Here is a 21,487-nt window from a genome sequence, read left to right on the forward strand (position 1 = left end):
TCTAAGACAGAAGAGTGGTAAGAGCTAGGCAATGGGGGTTAAGTGACTTGCCCAGGATCACATAGCTAGGAAGTGTCTGAGGCCAGATTTGAATGTAGGACCTCCAGTCTCTAGGCATGGCTCTCAATCCACTGAGCCATCTTTTGTGCCCCCATCTTCTGTGCATTTTAAAAAAGTTTTATTGGGAATTTTTTATTTTTCTTTTCTTTGTCATTACTCTCATTAGCCACCAGTTCCCTTTCTAATAAATTTTGCCCTCAAATAGAAGCTTTCCTTTTTAACAAATAAATGCTGTGGTTCACTCTTTAAAAAACAAATAAAAATTCTTACTGTCCATTTTAGAATCAATACTAAGTATTGCTTCCAAGATAGAAGAGAGGTAAGGGCTTGGCAATTAGAGTTAAGTGACTTGCCCAGGGTCACACAGCAAGGAAGTGGCTGAGGCCAGATTTGAACCTAGGACCTCCCATCTCTAGGCCTGGTTCTCAATCCACTGAGCTACCCAGCCGCCCCCTCATAACTTATTTTTATATCAGATTCATTTCTGTATTTATCCTTTCTTACCCCCTACCCAGTGAACTATCCCTTGTAACAAAGAAAAATGGGGGTGGTAAGCAGATCATCAAAACCTCTAACATTTCAACCATGTCTGACGGTATATGTAAAATTTCACCCCCATTGGCTCTCCCTCGAACATTACAATAAATCTTATAAGACTTTTAAAAAAATGGATGAATTGAGGGGATGGAGAGGTTCTCTCCCATTTTCAACTCTACCCTCCAGTTCTTCCCATAGAGGCTCTCTCCCATTCCTAGTTTCATCTTCTAGCCTCCCACCAGCTTGGCCAAAGAGCAGTGGTACTGCAGTGCTGGGGAGGGGCCAGAAGAGGGCGTGGAGAGGCCATAGCCATCATCAGCTAGGACCAAGATGGAAGAAGGCTTGCTTCCTGGATGATATTCAAGCACATCTATCCAGTCGTGAGGATGGAGCCTTAAACTTGGAATCTGGGTATCTGATGTATAAGATTTAATTTGGAACATCAGTAAAGGAGTCAGCAACATTGGCTATTACTCTAGGACAAGAGGAGGAAAACCTTTCAGGGGAAATATGTCATTCTCTATGGGGTCCCAGATCCCTTTTCTTTTTCCCTTCTTTTTCTTTAAACCCTTACCTTCTGCCAGAATATCAGTTCTTTTAACATAATTTTTATTTTACTTTAAAATATTTCCCCATGATTACATGATTCTTGTTCTCTCCCTTCCCTCTTCCTTCCCCTCTCTCAGAGTTGACCAGCAATTTCACTGGGTTATACATTTATTATCACTCAAAACCTATTTCCATATTCATTTTTTCATTCATTTATTCATTCATAATAGAGTAATCTTTTAAAATGGAAACCCAAATCTTATGCCCATATAAACAAAAAGTGATAAATCATATGTTTTCTTCTATATTTCTTCTCCAACCATTCTTTCCCTAGATGTGGATAGCATTCTCATAAGTCCCTTCAAATTGTCCTGGATCACATAATATCAGTTATAAGATAGAAGAGTGGTAAGGGTTAGGCAAATGAGATTAATACCCAGAGTCACACAGCCAAGGAGTTTCTGAGGTCAAATTTGAACCCAGGTCCTCCCAACTTGTGGCTTGGCACTCTATGCACTGTGCTACCTAGCTGCCCTCAAGGATTCCTTTTCAAAAAGGGCTGTCAGTAATCCTGTGGAATGAACAACTGTAAAAGATTTAGCTCCTTTCAGCAATACAGTGATCCAGGACAATTTTGAGGGACTTATGACAAAGAAAGCTATCCACCTCCAGAGAAAGCACTGTAAGAGTTGGAATGCAGATGAAAACAGGATTTATCACTTGTTTATTTGAGGTTTTGGTTTTATATGATTATTCTTTTACAGAAATGAACAATATGGAAATATTTTTTGCATAATACATATATAACCCAGATTGAATTGTTTGCCAGCTCTGGGAAGGGAGAAGGAATTGGGGGAGGGAGACAATTTGGATTATATAACTTTAGAAAACTTATGTTGGAAATTCATTATTACATGTAATTGGTAAAATAAAATATTTTTATAATCAAAAACGTCTTGTTAGCATTGTGACCAACTCCATTAGTAGAACTTAGATTTGTTGAAAACAGGCACATTCTCCCCCCACCCCCAGTCTCTCTTTCTCTCTCTCTTTCTCCTTTTCTTTCCCTCCCTCTCTCTAACTTTTTCCCTCTCTCTCCTCTCTCCTTCTTTCTCTCTCCCTCTCTCTTTCTCTTTCCCTTTCTCTGCCTTTCTCTCCCTCTCTCTTTCCCTCTTTCTCCCTCCCTCTCTTTCCCTCCTCTCTCTCTCTCCTTCTCTCTCCCTCCCTCTTTTTCTCTCCCTCTTTTCCTCCTCTCTTCCTCTCTCCCTCCCTCTCTCCCCCTCTCTCTTCCTCTCTTCCTCTCTCCCTCTCTCTCCTTTTCTCTCCCTCCCTCTTTTTCCCTCCCTCCCCTCTCTCTTTCTCTCTATCCCTCTTTCTCTCTTTCCCTCCCTTCCTCTATTCCTTCTTCCCTCCCTCCCCAGCCTCTTTCTTTTATTTTGCATCCTCAGAGTCTAGTTTAGTTATTTAATAACTGCTCATCGAATCCTGATATCAGAAAAATGTATTTTGCAGAGATAGGGAACTGTGGATGTGAGACACTGCATACTAACCAACAAGTTTGGTTAGCTTTATCAGAACTGCCTTTTTTTCTTTTTAAAAATTTCTTTGTTTCAAGGGATGACTGTAGGAGGGTTTGGGATAAGGGATGGAAATGGAAGGTGATGCCAAAAAATATCAATAATTTAAAAAATTCTTCTTGAATGGGATTGAATTACTTCACTCAGCACATATGAATTAGGTGAAGCTTGGTGGATATTAGATAGAGTGTTGGATCTGGCAATGGGAAGACTAGACTCTGGGGCTGATAGATGACCAGGACTAGAGTAGTGAGGCCCTAGGTTCAAATCTGGCCTCAGATGCCTACTAGCTATATGACTCTGTGTGAGTCACTTAACCCTGATTGCCACTCTTCTGCCGTTGAAATTTAGTATCAATTCTAAGACAATAGTGAAGGGTTAAAAAAAAAAAGAGTTCCTAAACTTGTCCTTTCTGCTACATTCTAGTATTTTTCAAATCTAGAATTTTTCCAAGAATCCAAGTTAAGCTTATGAGTCTGAATTTTGATGACTTCCCTCTCTTCCTTTTCTGGGAAATCAATCCCTTCGCTTTTCCCCATGATTTCTCCCTGCCCCCACAGCAGTCATAGAATCAGGGGACTTCCATCAAAGATGTTATTGTCAATATTTCTAGCCAAGCCAAACTCTCTCTTGGACTAACTCAGGAAAATGGACAAAACAGAGTCCATGAATCCAAAGAGAAGCATGAACAAGGTCATTTTCACATCATAAAAGATAAAATAACCAAGTTAGAGCTGGAAAGAGAATTAAAGGTCCTTTAATTCAGTGATTCCTTTTTTTTTAAAACCCTGTCTTTCTATCTTAGAACCAGTTCCAAGGCAGGAGAGCAATAAGAATTAGGCAATTGTGGCTAAGTGACTTGTCCAGGGTCACATAGCTAGGAAGCATCTGAAGTCATGTTTGAACCTGGGACTTCCCGTCTCTAAGCCTGGCTCTGAGCCACTTAGCTGCCTCTAGTTCAGTGATTCTAAACTTTTTTGTGTGCCCCAGACCCCTTGGACATTCCAAAGGTCTACCTTTGGACTCCCTTTTCAGAATAAAGTTTTTAAATGCATAAAACAAAAACATAGGATTACAAAGGAAACAATTATATTGAACTAAAGTTATCAAAATATATTAAAAAAAAAGAAGACATCCATAGACTTCAAGAGATATGGAAACCAAGGCCTAAAAGAGAGAAAAGACTTCGATCTATTTCCTGTCTATACCCTTTCTGGGTTTATTTCACAATGTCCTTCATGAAATCTCCAATTCCAGTCAAATTGGCCTGCTGGTTCCTCTCTGAATTTGCCCTTCTTTCTATACCACAAGCTGTTTGTTCTTCATTTCTGGAATGCTCTCCCTTCTCTCTTATGTCTCTTAGAAGTCCTGGCTTCCTCTGGGATGGCAGCTCAGTTTACTACCTCCTCTAGAAAGCCTTCCCCAATGAGCCCTCCTTGTGGCCAGTGTTCTCTCCTTCTCCCAGTTCTATCATACTTAGTTTATGTTCATATCCTTCCCCTTCTCATTCCCAGAAAATTAAAAGTTCCTTGAGGACAGAGACTGTTCTCCATTTGGTCCTTCTATTCCCATCACCTAAAATGGTGCCTTCCACATGTTTTTGTTTTTACTCTGGACTTGTGGTTTTATCACTATAAATAGCTGCCCATGGGGAAGCTCCCTCTACTAATGCAGATTTCCACTGGTTCTGTAACAGATAGTCTGAGAGAACTGAGCCAGTATATATCAGAGGTAGGACTTTAATTCAGATAATTGTATTTAGGGCTCTAGGATCATACAAAAATAGGTTGTTGGAGACAACTAGCTGACTCAGTGGATTGATTGCCAGATCTGGAGACAGGAGGTCCTGTCTGGACTCAGATACTTCCTGGATATATTGATCCTGGGCAAGTCACTTAACCCCCACTGCCTAACCTTTACCATTCTTCTGTCTTGGAATCAGGACTTAGTATTGATTCTAAGATAGAAGGTAAGGGTTTAAAAAAAAAACCACACGGGTTTCTGTCCTGCTTTCCTTGGAGTGTGAGAAGATGAGTCATGTTTTGAGCTTTAATGCTCTGGACCAATCAAATATCAGGGATCCTTTCCTCTTAGGGAAAAGGGTATCTTTGCAGATATATGATTGTAGATGATAATATTCTCTAGAGAATCTATAAAAAAAAACCTAATTGAAACAATTTAACAACTTTAGCAAAACTGCAGGATACAAAATAAAGCCACATGAATCATCAGCGTTTCTATAAACTACCAATAAAGTCCTACAGCAAGTGGTAAAAAGAGAAATCCCATTTAAAATAACTGCAGACAACATAAAATGTCCGGGAGCCCACCTGACAAGACAAACTTAGGAACTATATGAACACAATTACAAAACCCTTTTCACACAAATAAAATCAGATCTAAACAACTGGAACAACATTAATTGCTCATGGGTAGGCTGAGCCAATATAATAAAAATGACAATTCTATCTCATTTATCTACTCAGTGCCATACCAATCAGACTACCAAATAATTATTTCATAGAGATAAAAATAGTAAAATTAGTCTTGAAGAACAAAATGTCAAAAATATCAAGGGAATCAATGAAAAATATATGAAAGAAAGTAGCCTGGGAGAACCAGGTCTCAAATTGTATTATAAAGCATCAAAACCATCTGGTACTGGCTAAGAAATAAGAGTTGGGGATCAATGGAATAGATTAGGTACTCAATACACAGTAACCTAGTGTTTGATAAAGCCAAAGATCTAGAACTCAGTATTTCACAAAAACTGCTGAGATAACTGGAAAACAGTATGGTAAGCATAGATCAGCATCTCACACCATATACCAGATAAAGTTAAAATGGATAATATAAGGTGACACAGTACATAAATTAGGGAAGCACAGAATAATTTACCTGGCAGACTTTTGGATAAGGAAAGACCAAACAAGACATAGAGAATAGTATGATATATAAAATTGTCAAATTTGACTATATTAAATGAAAAGGGTTTTAAACAAACAAAATCAATACAACCAAAAGAAACAAAAACTGGGAAAATTTTTTTATAGCAAATGTCTCTGACAAAGGCCTCATTTAAAGTCACATTTAAAAGAATACAAGTCATTTCCCAATTGATAAATGGTCAAAGGATATATGAAGACATTAAAACTATTGATTAGAAAAATTAAAATTAAAATAACTCTTAAGTTCCACCACACATCTATCAGATTGATTAATATGACAAAAAGGGAAAATTACAAATATTGGAGGAGATGTGGGAAAATTAGGACATTAATACACTTTTGGTGGAACTATGCCCAAAGGGCCAAAACACTGTGCATACCTTTTACCCAGAAAAAGTATTAGTAAGTCTATCTCAAAGAGATTAAAGTGGGAAGGCAACTACTTGTATAAAAATAATTATAGTAGTTCTTTTTGCAGTGGCAAAAAATTGGAAATTGAGGGGATGTCCATCAATTTGGAAATGGCTGTACAAGTTGTGGCATATGGTTGTGATGAAATACTATTGTGTTATAAGAAATGATGAGTAGGATGTTTTTAGCAAGACCTGGAAAGACTTATCTGAACTGATACAAAGGGAACTAAGCAGAACCAAGAATACATTGTACACAGTAATAGCAATATTTATGATGATCAGCTGTGAATGACCTAACTATTATCACCAATGCAAGTATCCAAGATAACCCCAAGAGTCTCATGATGAAAAAGGTTATCCACTGTCATTGAGGGAACTGATGGAGTCTGAATGTGGATCAAAGCATACCATTTTCCACTTTATTTCCTTCATGAGTCTTTTCTTGAATGTGCAATGTATCTTTTTTCACATGATTAATATGTGTTGTATGATAGAAAGCATGTGTAATTATATTACTATAATATTGCTTGCTGCCTTGGGGAGGTGGGAGGGGAGAGCAAGGGAGAGAATTTGGATTATAAAATATTAGAAAACAAATGTTAAAAATTATTTCTATATGTAATTGGAAAAAAATTAAATAAAAAAAAAAGGAAAAGTATATAGCTGACATTGCCCCTGCCACACCCCACCCCTGGGTGGAAGATCTTGAAGGTCTTTTACAGGACCATCCACCACTTAAATGTCTAAGGGTAATTTCTGGACAATCCTGATCTCAGGGATGTGAGAAGCCTATCATGGGCAGCACTAGAGAAGGAGCTTAGTGTAGGTAAGATAAAAATGAAACAAAACAAAAGACAGAGACAGAGGAATAAAAGCAAGCAACGAGATAGTCCCCTGGAGTAATGTCACACCAGGGTGACTGAATACAGGAGATTTTATAGGTTAGATTCATTTTCCCCCCTTAAAAATCAGGCAATTTAGGAAGATTGGGAAGTTTAGGGAGAAAAGATACATTTGAATTTGAACACGTTATGTTTAAGAAACCTGAGACATCTAAATGGGGAATGTCTAGACAGCAAGAGTTGTGGAATTGGAGCTCATGATTGAGGGTATGATTATCTATTTAGGTTTGGGAGTCTCCTGCACGGAGACGATATTTGAACCTATGGGAGTTAATGCGATCACTGAGTATAAAGAGAAGGTAGCAGCAAAGAGAGTTTGGTCCAAGAGAATTCCAAAGGAACCACGATGAACAATGCTATTCAACTCCAGAGAAAGAACTGGAGGGAGTCTAAATGCAGATTGTGGTCTTTAAAATTAATAATCAATAACTAAATATTATATTTTATAAAGTTTTATTATTAATAACTAAAGCAAAAGAACTGCCTGACTTCAACCTGGTCACAGGTTCAAAAGAGGATGAGTGAGGGGTTATAGTCACTTAATTACAATCATGCAAAATGTGGGGATGCAGGAAAATAGAATTTTGGGAAAAACTAAGGAACTTCTTGGGGATGAAGTCCAAATGCTCAAAATCTCCATTTATCAAGGCATACCATTTTCACTTGAAGACTGGGAATGAAGCTTGGGAGGTAGGATGTGGGGTGGGGAACTGTCCTGTAAATTATAGTATGGGCAGATGAGAATAATCTGTTCCAAAGGTCACAAAGGCTGCTGTAGAGTGTTTAGAGCTCAGTCAGACATCAAAGATGCCAAGATTATCACCAAGTCCTGGGCTGACCATTACCAGTCGTCTTTACTTTTGTCTGGCCACTGGACCTCAATGACTCTGGAAGAGAGAATGAGGCTCATGACTTTGTGCAACTCTGCCTCACTGAAATCCAATTTACTTAAGAGTCAAGACATCACCCCCGATGCCACTGGTCCTCTTTAAGATGAAGGACAATGAACAGCAGTAATGGTTAGTTTTTTCTTTTCTTTTTTTTAAAAATTATTTATTTATTTTAAACATTTTATTTGGTCATTTCCAACCATTATTCATTGGAAACAAAGATCATTTTCTTCCCCCCCTCCCACCACCTCTCCCATTTTTAATTTTCTTAGATGACTAGTAAATACTGTGATGGGAGTAGACTCAACAGCAAGCATTTGTTAAGCACCCTTGGTATGCCAGGCAATGTGCCAGGTGTTGAGGATACAAATGCAATGAATGAAGCAGTCCTTATTCATGGAAAAGACACATGTAAATAAATTGATACATACATGATACATATAGTGTAAAAGGAAGGTGATCTTATCAAGATTTATCAAGTATCAGCAACTGGAAGAATTGGGGAAGGTTTCATGTAGAAGTCAGGATTTGAGCTATGGCAGGAGAAAAAGGAAAAAGAAGAAGAAGAAGAAGAAGAAGAAGAAGAAGAAGAAGAAGAAGAAGAAGAAGAAGAAGAAGAAGAAGAAGAAGAAGAAGAAGAAGAAGAAGAAAAGAAGAGGAAGAAGAAAGAAAGAAAGAAAGATTAAATGTCCCAGATTAAAAAAAAAGTGAGTCAACAGGGTAGGTATAGAAGGTTTACCTAACAACAGTGAGGGCCTAGTTGAGGTTGTGTAACACATATTTGTCATGGATCCAGTCAGAATAGTTATATGATTTTCCTCACATTTTCAGTATATGTGTAGTAGCTGTGAAGATTGGATTTGGCTCTCCCCTGATTATAACAATGAAGGTACTTAGCTCTTCCTTGATTGTGAAGATTAAATTGTAATCCCCTGTCTGTTTTTAGATTTTAATCCCCCCAAATGTAAGCATAGTACTTGGAGTTGAATATGGAGATCTACCCATTTTGGATTTTAACCACAAAAAGGCATGAACACCCATTTCATACATTGAGTGAGAGGTCTGTGACCCACGTGTGAAAAAGTGGGAAGTCCTAGAGTGGAGTGTAGGCTGTGATTAGTAGGTAAAAATTTAGGGGAAGTGACATAGGAGAAAAAGGTCTTTAAAAGTGGAAACAGAGACACGCACAGACACACTTGGGGTAAAGAGACACACTTGGAGTGGAGAGAGACACTTGGAGGGGAGAGACACAGTTGGAGTGAAGAGACACACTTGGAGTAGAGACTCGCACTTGGAGTGGAACCTCCTGTAAGAAGCAGTTCTACTGGAGTTGAGGCTGATAAAGAATCTGCTGATTGAACTGACACATGGTGAGTGTAAAGTTTGACTTTAGTAATTCATTTTTGGGATTTAGTAATTAAATCCCTGGCAACCAATTAAATATATTCAGTCCAACCATAAATTTAACATAGCAAAAGTGGTAAATGATGATCCAAGGCTGAAGCTTGGCAGAGTTTAATTAGTGAAAGGATAAGGGATGAAGGGATTCAAGAGAGGAGAAAAGTGTAGAGTTGAATTGGTTTACCAAAAGATCCAAATGGTGAAAAGAGGAGAAAGTTGCTAGGGGCTGGGGGGGATGGCCTGAGAGATAAGTGAGAGACAGTAATTGAAGGTCATATTACATATGAAGAGTAGGGTTTTGTAAGGGAAGAGGTGAAAAGCCAATGAATTATGGTTGGATAAGAGGACTCTGAATTCTTGAATATGGAAGTGGTAAACTTTGGGGTGATGGCAAGATCAAGAGTGTGGCCATATTTCTAGATGGTTAAGGTAGGTTGGAGGAGTAGCTCATGGGGAAGTGAGTAGATTGAGAAATTGAATGATAAGAGTGATTAAGGTAGAATCAATATATATGTTAAAGTCTCCTAGTATGAGGGTGGGAGATGGAGAGGAGAGAGAAATTGTGAGCCAGGTACTGAACTCATTGAGGAAGGAAGGAGAGTGACCTGAAAGTCTGTGGACAATAGCTACTGGGATTTTGTTTGGGTCATATAGATGACTAGCATAAACTCAAAGGAAGAGAAGTTACTGAGTGATGGAGGTTGGAGGACAATCTGGAAATGGCAACATGTAGCAAGGAATAATTCCAACTTCTGGATTTGACTACTGAGTAAAGGTGTAGCCAGTATTGGAAAGGGTGGCCAAGGAGGTTGAATCATATAGGGGAACTGGGCTTAAGTAATAGCTTGTAGATGGAAGGAATGGGAGAGGAAACGATTTAGGATAAGTGGAAAAGTTTCTGCTCATAGACAGGCATTCCATAGGGCACAGGCGGAGGGCAAAGTGATGTTTGTTTGAAACTTTGGAGTGGGAGGTTGAAGGGAGATGAGAATAAGGAATTGGATGGCAAATGGTGGGGAATGGAGTTTGGATGATGATCTACAGGGTTCAGATCGTTGGGATATGAAAGGTATGACCAAGTATGAGAATGTTCATCATTAAATGCCACTTTTCCAAAGGAAGTTGGAGTCTGGGTTGGAGGCAAATACAGTATGAGATGGGAGTCACTTAGTGAGATGGTCAGATGAGAAGCCCCACTTCAGGATTTCTCTTCCCTTCAGAGGGTGTAGATAAGGCAGGAAAGGGCACAGAAGGAGGAGAAAGTAAAATCTGAACAGTGGGAAGAAGTCTCACTCCCCACCAATTTTCCTGTTCCTCTTTCCTCCAGGGACAAGAGCAGCAGGAGATAGAAGACCTAAAGTCAAATAGAAAGTTGCTTCTCTTTGTACCCAAGTTCTCTATACACCAGTTGGTAGATTGGCCTGGCAGCACCAGCTGGGAGTTATCTTGGACTGGCACAGATGGAAGTTGTTGCTTTGGGATTGATGGAAAATATCTTGTCTGGCCTCTTGCTGCCTTCCCTTAGGAGATACACTGAGCCCAGCAGGAGATGATAGGTACATGGTCAAAGGAACGTTTAGCTCTTCCTCTCACTGAGGAACCAATCCAAGGCTTCAGAAGCCTATGTCCTTGCCCCATGTGGGCCCAGTATGGAGAAAGCACAGCCTGGGCTTGAGAAGACCTTTTCTTTATCCAGTTTCCATGGTAACTGAGGGAATCCCCCACGGCTTCCCTGAGGAGAGTTTATGAGACAGAGAAACCCAGAAGGGAGGGAGATGGAGTCAGAGACTAGACAGGGAGGGATATAGGGAAGCTCACAGATGAAGAGAGAGACAGAGACAGAGACATTCAGAGATGGAGGAAAAGAGAAAGGCAGAGATAAAGGGAGGAAGACCCTGAGATGTAGGGGAAGAGAAAGCCTTAGAAATGGAGAGACAGAGTAAAATTCATAGATAGAGGAAATCTTCAGAGGTAATAAAGGGAGCAAGAGACTCAGAGACGGAGGCAGAGGCTCAGACAGGGCCCAGAGATAGGGAGGCTTACAGATGAAAGGGAGATGCAGGGAGACTCAGAAGTGGAGGCAGAGAAAGGCAGATGTGGAGTGAGAGTAATCCTAAAGCCTAGGGAAGGAAAGCCTCAAAAATAGAAAGAGTGACAGAAGGGGATATGATTGGGGATGTAGTCTAAATGAACATCCTAGTGCAAATTCCAACAACATGGAAATAGGTTCTGATCAAGGACACAGGTAATACCCAGTGGAATTGCATGTTGGCTATGGGAGGGGTGGGGGGAGGGAAGGGAAGAATAGAAAATGATTTTTGTAACCAAGGAATAATGTCTGAAATTGACCAAATTTAAAAAAATGTCAATTAAAAAAAAGAAAGAGTGACAGATTCAAGATGGCAGAAGGGAAATGTTCAGAAATAGAGGGAGAGAGACTGAGATGCAGAGAGGGGAGAGACAGAAATTCAGATATGGAGAGATATGGAGGCTCAGAGATAGACTTGGAAGCTAAGACAGGGAGACAGAGGGAGGAAGAGGGACCAACAGCTAGAAGCTCAGAGATGTAGACTAAGGGAAGGAGGAAGGCAGAGAAACAGTGGGATAGATCCAGACAAGAATGGAGGTGACAGAGGTAGAGAGGCAGAGAGTGCAAAAATGGAGCTAGAGAGACACAGAGATAAAGAGAGCAAAGAGACAGAGTACAGCCTCTCTTTTCACTCCCTCCTCCTTACTGTGCAATGACCTTCCTGGCTTCCAGGAGCTGGTGGTCTCTGAGACAGGGAGTAGGAATAGTGGACAGCCAGGACTAGCCCGGTTTGGGTGGTGCTTCAGGCTCCAAGCACTGTGCCCACTTGTAAGATGGGAGTGCTGGACAGTATGACCTCTGAGCTCCCTTTCAGCTCTGATGCCCTATGGCTCTCCTCTTGACTGGGAGAGATCTGAGGCCTGAATAATGAAGGCAGGAGGGGTTGGCAGGCTCAACATCTTCCATAGCTGGTCATTCCATCCTTCACTTAAGTGAAAATTTATACAGAGGCATTGGGTTTCCTCTCCCTTTCCCCACAATGGATTTCAAGGGTTTAATTCCCAAGGAGACAGCAGCGAATAGTTTCTGAAGCCTCCCCATCCTCATTCTCCCTCTGCAAGTCCTTCCTTATGTCTGCCCTGTGGGTACCAAGGGCTCCAAGTTCTCAGTCTCTGTTCCATCCAGTTCCTAGATATGGCACCAACCCTCTTTTCCTTTCCCAAGTTCATGGAGATTTCCAACGTTGGTTGGCAATCTCAGCATCTGACCTACTATGAGTTGGGCACGTATTCTGTTTTTGTTTTTGTTTTTACCAGCCTATGCCTTTTAGGATTTTTCCCATTACATAGAGAAACTATTTTTTAACAATTGCTTTCTGACCTTTTGCAATCCAAATCCTCTCCTCCCCTCCTCTCATTCCCCCCTCTCCAGGTGGCAAACAATCCGACATAGATTAGTCCATATTGTCATGCAGTACAAATTTCCCCATTCCTTGTGTCGTGAAAGAAGACATATGTCACACGTGTAAGAAAAATCTCCTGAAGGAAACAAGGCAAGAAAAGAAAAGACACGGTTCCATGTGCCTTCGTGCTCTGCCAGTGCCTTCTAGGGCTGTGGAGAGCTCTTTTCATCATCAGACCCTTGGGGCGGTCTTGGGTCCCTGTACTGCTGATCGTAATTTAGTGGTCAGGTCCCTGGGTCAACTGGGGGGCTAGAAGCCCAGTTTAGTTTAGTTTAGTTTTAGTTTACCCCAGGGTAGGGCTAGGGGCATGGCAAGTCTAGGATCTCTAGGGTTCTAGAGGTGCCTTGTGAGAAGGCACCAGGCAGGGTCGAATCCTTTTTCCCTCCATACCCTGGGGGCAGTTCTGACATCTTGTCTGGCCCTTTGCTCAGGAGACTTTTCACTTTCAGGGAGGCCAGAGGTAAAGCCCTAACCTCCAGGGTGTCTCATTCCTGACAGATGCTCTCCCCTGGAAATACTGGGAAAGATTCAGTCATGTATAAAATACACGAGGAATAGTAGATAGAAAGCATCTAAGTGATCTTGTCCTCACAGAGTTTGCAGTCTAGTGAAAGAATAAGACACATATCCAGGTAGCTATAATATGCACCATTACAAAGCAAATCTATGGTTCTGGAGTCCAAAGACCTGGATTCAAATCCTATCTCTGATGCTGACTCCCTAACTTCTCTGGGTCCTAGTTTTCTCCTCTGTAACAGGACTAGATAATCTCAGAGGTTCCTTTAAGCCTTATGATGGTATAAAGGCTCTGATAAAGAGGTTAAACATAAAGGACAAGGGCAGCTAGGTCTCTCAGTAGATTGAGATCCAGAACTAGAGATAAGGTCATGGGTTCAAATTTGACCTCAGACACTTTTTGGCTGTGCCACCCTGACCAAATCCCTTAACTTCTATTGCTTAGCTCTTATTGCTTTTCTGCCTTGGAACCAATGCACAGTTTTGATCCTCAGATGGAAGGGGCTTAAAAAAATAAAGATAACTCCATTTTGGAGCCTTTTGAACTTTATAAAATCTTTTCCTTACCACAGCCCTATGCGATAAGATTATCACTTTGCAGAGGGGGACACTGAAGTCCAGAGAAGCCCTGGAAGGGCTTTAAAGATCATTCAGTCCAACTTTCTCCTTTTAGAGGGGAGGAAACTAAAGCAAAGTGATTTGCCCCACCCAATGTGAGTATCAGAGCCAGGCTGGAGTTACCTTCTTCTATGGGATTGGGATTTCCTTTCCTGCTTGCATCAGGGAGGTGTCCTCTGTGCTGAAATCCCTGTCTCCATGGGGGATCCCATCAGACACACACACACACACACACACACACACACACACACACACACACACACACACACACACACCCCATCCCCAGAACAGACTGGAGTGTCCTGGCCTTTTCCTACCCACATCCTGGCATCTGTGTGTGCGGGGGTGGTCCCTGCTTAGGAGCCCAGGATGGAACATCCGAGGGTGGGGCCCCCCAGACAGCCTGAGCCAGGGTCCCCCCAGCTCCCAATCCCTGGCATTTATCTCTTCCCTGGGTCCATCCTACCTTTCCCACACTCATGGGGATCCTGGGACCTGGAACCTACCATGGCCTTGAGATTCCAATCACTTTATAAGCATTTGTGTCTGTAATTCTGCCTGAAGATGCCATCCCCTCCATCTGTCCCTGCCATCTGCTCCTGCCTGTTTCCCAAAGCATTTGGGACTGGATTTTTTTTTTTGGTGGGGAGGGGGTGAGGAGGGGGGGATGGGTGGCCTTGGAGCCTAAGCAGAGGGCAGTCAACTCCAGCCACTTCCCTACATAAGAAGGCAAGTAGCTTACAGAATTCCCCCATTCCAAATTAGAACAGACGACTTTTATGTCTAATTAGGAATCTCCTCTCCAATGTTTGAAACAAGGGGCCATGGAGCCTCTAATGGAAGGGTTCTACCAGAAGCGATCATGAGAGTGGGATAAGACTGAAAAAGGATTGAACACTTATCAATGAGCCATAAGGGTAGGTAGGTGGTGTGGTAGATAGAGCACTAGGCTTAGAGGCAGGAAGATCTGAGTTCAAATCCAGCCTCAGGAACTACTCAATGATATGACCCTGGACAAGCCACTTAACTTCTGTCTGTCGCTGGAGAAGAAAATGGCAAACCACTCCAGTTTCTTTGACAAGAAAACTCCATTGACAGAGTCCATGGGGTTGCAAAGAGTCAGGCACTACAATTCAACAAGGGATGAACAACTAGTTTCCTCCTAGGGCAGTTCATTGCCTGCTGGACAGCTCTCTCTTAGGCAGTTTGTCCTTAGCTCAAGCCTAGATCTTTGCCATTTTCCTCCAGTCATGATTCTTCGTTTTGTTGTCTGGGGTCAAATGATCAGACTAATCTCTTCCACAGGTTAGCCCTTCGGGTCCTTAAAGACCCCCTGCTACTTCTCCTCAACTCCAGGAAGGGACCTCAGCTTCTTCACTTTGACAAGTGAGGAAAGTGAGGCCGGTGGCTTGCCCAATACTCTATCAAGGGAAGATAAAGACGGCAAAAATGAATTGTCTTCAACTTGGAGGAGTTATCCTCTGGGGACATTTCACCTTGGATTCCGTTTTGGCTCCCAGAGACCTTATTGTAAGATCCAGCTTCCCTGTTTGCTTTGCCTCTAGGATCTTAGTGTCGTTAGACAGAATTATTAATTTAGGAGTTAAAATGAAGGGTTTAAAGATGAGATCACCTTCTCCCTCACTCTCCTTCCCCCAAACCCGCTCCCCAATCTCAAATAAATACAAACTATTTATATGCTAATCCTTATGTGTTTTCCCTTCCTAACATCCCATAATAACAATACCTACGTCATTAGAGGCAGACTCCAAGCTCAGATCCGGATCTTTTGACTCCAGTTAAGGATCTCTTCAATGTACAACACAAGCCCCAGATTTTTGGCGAAGCATCCTCTTAGGGTTCACTCGCTCAGCTCCCACTCACGCCAATGGTTCGTGCCTCCAGAAGATAGCAGAGGACCCCCTCTTCAAAGCCGTAGGGGTAGCCCTTCAGGGGTCATGCCTTCTAATGCTGTTGCTCATGAGCCCCATCCAGTGTGCTGTCCTATAGTGATCAATTAATGCCATCAATTTGCTTTGAAAAAGGGATATTATTCTATTGAGAAAGTATAGCAAGAACAGATGTTACAAAAATAATCATCGCCCCCCAAACCAGGAGGCACACTTCTCCCTCACTCTCTCTCCTTCCCTCTTCTCTTTTTCTCTTCCCTCTTCCCCCATTCCTGGGGAGAGTGAACTCAAGCTTAAATAATAATGATGAACACTTATAAAGCACTTACTCTATGCCTGACCCTGTGCTAGGCACTTTACAATGACTATCTCATTTGATCCTCCCAACAATCCTGGGAGGTAGATGTTATTGTCATCTCCATTTTATGCTGGAGGAATTTCAGACAAACAGAAATGACTTGTCCAGGGTCACATAGCTAAAAAGTGTCAGAGGCCAGATTTGAACTCCGTCTTCCTAACTCCAGATCTGGCAGGCTATCAATTGCACCACAATTACAAAGTGAACAAGACACACATTAAGGAACATACAGAGCAGAGGGTTACCTTTTGACTTCTTGTCTGGGGGGGGGGGTTCTTTTCTCTTTTCAGAGTCTTACCAAGTTTGCTTCAGGGCCAGGTGTCTGGGAAAGATGGTTGCTCCTTGATCAGTTGGGCTGGCTCCATGGTGCCTGGTGCCTCTACTAATGGGTCAGTCCAGTGCTGGGACAAGCCAAGCAAGTTATTGTACTAGTGTCTTACTAGATTTGGCTGCTGCTGCAATTGGCTCTGGTTCCTGGTGACAGCTCTCCCAGGCTCTGATAACTCTTCCAGACTCTTTGGTTGCCTGGGCACACCCTCCTTAGAACTCCCCTACCAGGAGAGAATAAACAGAGAAGAGACCAGAGAAACAGATGCACCACATGTTCACAGACAAAACAACCCCTGCCTTTCTCCCCATTGGGGAGACCATAGCATTTCTTGGGGTGCTATCCTCCAGGAAGGAAAAATCATAAGAGGGTGTAAGGGCAGGATCCTTTTGTACATGAATTCAGTTCTAGCTTCGGTCCTTCTGGCTCTGAGGCCAATTAGAAAGCCAATAGAAGACTTTCTGTCACCACACCATCCAGACCCCTGAGTCATCCATGGCCAGAAGTAGGCTCACTTGTCCCCCATGTGTTGGATTGGAACCAAACAGGGAATTTTGAGCACATTCTGTATAACCTACCAGGGAAGGCAAATCTGAGCATGCTCCAAAGTCAGGACCTTCATTGGCCAGCATTTCCATTTCCTCTATCTGTCCTAAAAGGTGGCACTCAGAACTGAAGATAGGATGCTTCAGAAGTGCTCTGATTAGGCCAGAACTGTCAGTGACACTATTACCTCCCTCATTTTGGACACAACACATCTACTAATATTAAGGTTGCATCAAGTTTTATGGCCATGGGGTCACACTTCTCAGTTCTGAGATCTTGGCCCACTAAGACTCCCAAGTCTCTTTCATGAGACCTAGTGCTTAGCCTCATCTCCATCCTGGTATTTACGTAATCAATTTCCTTTTGAACTCAGGTATAGGACTTGACACTCAATTTCATCTTATTAGATTTAGTCTTTTGAGACTTTTTTTGTATCATAGACAAACTTGATTAAGTGTGACATCTATGCCTACATTCGTGTGTTTGATAAAAATACTGGATGACACAGGGCCAAGGAAAGTCTTTGGGGACTCCAAGGGAAACCTGCCACCAGCAATTCCCCAGGGAATTTAGGGAAAGGAAAAACCTTTCTTTACTCTCTTTAGATTGCCTCCCTCTCATTTCTTTCGTTTTCAAAGTGAACCTCTCCCTGGTGCTGGCTTAAGTGAACTCCCTAGCATATAACTCAGCCTCTCAGAATCTAGCAACATGTGTAGAAGAAAGGGGGCTGCATTTGTAGTCAAAGGTCCTGGGTTCAAATCCTCCTTATTACTTGTGTGATCTTGAATAAAAAAAAGTCAATAAACCTCTTTGGACTTTGAGTTTTCTTATCTGTAAAATGAATAGTTTCTTACATCTATATCTCTATATGGAAATATATATGTATATATGTACATATATATACTTGATCCCAAGGTCACTCCCAGAAAGTTTTGCTCCCATTCTACTCTAATATCTTGTCTACCAAGCTAACTTCATCCCTTCTCTTTCTTTCTTTCTTTCTTTCTTTCTTTCTTTCTTTCTTTCTTCCTTTCTTCCTTTCTTCCTTTCTTCCTTCCTTCCTTCCTTCCTTCCTTCCTTCCTTCCTTCCTTCCTTCCTTCCTTCCTTCCTTCCTTCCTTCCTTCCTTCCTTCCTTCCTTCCTTCCTTCCTTCCTTCCTTCCTTCCTTCCTTCCTTCCTTCCTTCCTTCCTTTCTTTCTTTCTTTCTTTCTTTCTTTCTTTCTTTCTTTCTTTCTTTCTTTCTTTCTTTCTTTCTTTCTTTCTTTCTTTCTTTCTTTCTTTCTTTCTTTCTTTCTTTCTTTCTTTCTTTCTTTCTTTCTTTCTTGTGTTAACATGCATTAGAGTTGTCCCTGCTAATACCTTATCCCCCAATTAGACTGTGAACTCGGTGGAGGCAGGAACTATCTCTTATTTAAATTTAGTATCGCTTCCTGCCTTGGGCAGCTGGGTGGTACAGTGGATGGAGCTCCTGGCTTCTAGTCAGGAAGATTAATCTTCTGAATTCAGATCTGGCAATTGTGTGACCCTGGAAAAATCATTTAACTCTGCCTGCCTCAGTTTCCTCACCTGTAAAATCAGGTGGTAAAGGAAATGGTAAAACCTTCCAGTATGTCTGCCAAGAAAACTCCAAATGGGCTCACAGATAATTGGAAACAATTGAAAAATGACTTAACAAAAACAACAACAAACTAAATCCCAGAGATGGGAAGTCCCACCCAAGGTAATGATGAATAAAGCTGGGACTAGACCCCAGGTTGCCTGTACCAGCTGGGGTGTGTCTTGCTAAGACATGGTCTATCACAGACCCCAATGACTACCCTTTCTACTTCAGGTTTGCTTCAGGTTTGGACTCTAGTCCTTCACAGGGCATTGGGCTGATGAGTTTAGGTCAGGCAAATGGACAGGTGGTCTCATTCTCTATGATGGGCAGTAGAGAGTAATAGAGTAAGGAAAAGACATGACTTTACCCATGGGAAGGGACCATTAGGCAGGTAGAGGGAAGAGATAAGTCCTCCTAGAATTCTCAGACAATTCTAGGAAATAGGACACATTTGTAAAAGCATTCTGTAACCTTTCAAGTATAGTTATCATATACAAAGGTCTGAAATAAGAAATAAGAGGGGCATAGGGACAGAATGGGGGCCCATGAGCACATAGATGGAGAGAAGTGACAGGGCACTACATTGGGCAAGTTGCCAATGGTGGCTTGAGCTCTAAATCGTTGTCCCACCTAAGGTAAGTACCTTTCCTCTCGAGATTTCTGTAAGTTTTCTTTTATGTAAGAATGAGGAGATTGGGATTTGTAGTCTCTGTGTTTCTGGCTTGAAATCCTATGAACCTCTGATCCCATAGATGCTAGGAGATCAGGTTAGGGAAATCCTGGGGAGTGTATTGGTGAAATAGGATGATGGAAGCAAAATCAAAGAATGTCAGAGCTAGGATGATTCCAAAGCTGGGGAAGGAAGAAATCTTGGGCTATTGAATGTCAGCATTGAAAGAGAACTTAGGACATAGAATCTTAGAGCTAGATGTGTCCAGGAAGATAGTAAAGCACAGAAAGTAGTTTGGTGGAGGGGAAGATTTTTAGAGATCATCCAATGCAATTCTAATCTTACATATGGGGAAACTGAGCCCTCAGGGGGAACAGGGAAGCCAGGTCATGCTAAGCCTGGGGGGGGGTGGCACACAAACAGAAGAGGGTGAGACCTTGGGCATAGAAGAGCAAGGGATAGGATAGATACTTCTCATGGAGGAGGGAATTCCTTTTCCTCATATCCTGGATGTCTTTATTCCCATCCCAGGCCTGAGAGCCTTGAGGAGGGCTCCCAGTCCAGCTGAAGAACAGAGATCACCTCCCTGCCTCACCTTGCAATGAGGCTCAGATTACCTCTAGCCTTTGCACAGCCAAACCCACAGGGCCCAGGGAATGGGCACTTCCTAAGGTCTTGATCTGGCATGGAAAAGCTGCAGGGTGGGGGCAGAAAATTGAGATGACAGAGGGGAAGGGGGCCTCCTTCCCTCCCTATGCCTCTGCCAGGACGCTGTGTGCAGGAGGCTGCTTTGGAACACGCCCCCACACGGATGGCGTCTCTCACGCCTCCGCCAGGGGGTTCCACGTGCCCTGGCACAGGGTTGGTACAGAAGCAAGGATAAGCTGCTCATATTCCTTCAGGAGATGCCAGTTTTCTCCTCCAGTCATTTCCTCAGGGGACCCTCCCCACCCTAGTCTGCCCCTTAGCCTATGGTCCCTGATATCAACCTTGGGAGAGTCACTGAGGTCCCCACAGGAGGAAATAAGCTTTGTTTATGGGGGCAAGTCTGAGGCTAAACTATAGGAAGTGACTTTCTAATGAGTGAGGGGTGACAGACACACTGGAACCCATGAATGGCACTGGGAAATCAATTGAAGAATTCATAGGATCATAGAGTTAGAGCTGGAACAGACCTTAGACACTCTCTTGTTTCCTCCCCTCCCTCCCATTTTACAGATGAAGAAACAGGTCACACAGTGGGAGAGTTTAGATCTGAACTGAGGTCTCCTGACTTCTGATCCAGTATTATAGCATACTGCTTTTGGGGATTAGGGAATCTTTCCAGGGTAAGGTAGGGGTGGGACTCTCAGGAGAGGGGATGCTGGGAAATCATGTTCCTCTTTCTGGATCTTATCTTTTCCTTGATACTAGCTAGGTGACTTTGGGCAAGTCACTGAACCTGTCTGCCTCAGTTTCCTCAACTATAAAATGGGAATAATAATAGCACCTACCCCCTAGGGTTGTTGTTTAGGATCAAAGGAAACAATTACAAAACATCTTACAGCAGCTAGGTGGCAAAGTGAATAGAACCCCCAGGCTGGAGTCAAGAAGACCCAAGTTCAAATTCAGCCTCAGCCACCAGCTGTGTGTGATCCTGGGCAAGTCCCTGAACCCTGTTTCTCCTAGTTTGCTCACCTGTCAAATGAGCTGGAGAAGGAAATTGGCAAACTATTCCAGTCTCTTTGCTAGTAGTGGTAGTCTCTCGGTAACCGAGGATGACGATTGTCTTTGTGTGTTTTCATCTATGGTGTATAGATGAGTGTGCACAAAGACACTTGTGCGTGAAGGAGATTTAAGTGGAAAAGTGGACAGAGACAGTCCCACTCTCTCGGCGTCGGAAGCCTGGGTCCCTTGGCACGGAAAGTCGTTACACCTGGAGACTTCCTCAGCTGCATTGGATGGCCGTGTTGTCTTTTGTGCTCCAACACGCCCTAAGCACTCCACAGTGCTTTGCTGCGTCGCCATCTCAGCCGTTGAACCTTCTTGTTGGTTTCTTCCGTCTGTTCTGCTGAAACAGTCTTCACATGCTGGGTGAGCAAAGCCCTAGTTCACCAGGGGTCCATGACCCGATGGCTACCCTCACAAGGTTTAGCTGGCCTGTTGCCGTTGCCCGGGGTGTGGCCGCTGCCAC

This window comes from Monodelphis domestica, chromosome 4 (assembly GCF_027887165.1).
Source record: "Monodelphis domestica isolate mMonDom1 chromosome 4, mMonDom1.pri, whole genome shotgun sequence".
NCBI lineage: Eukaryota > Metazoa > Chordata > Mammalia > Didelphimorphia > Didelphidae > Monodelphis > Monodelphis domestica.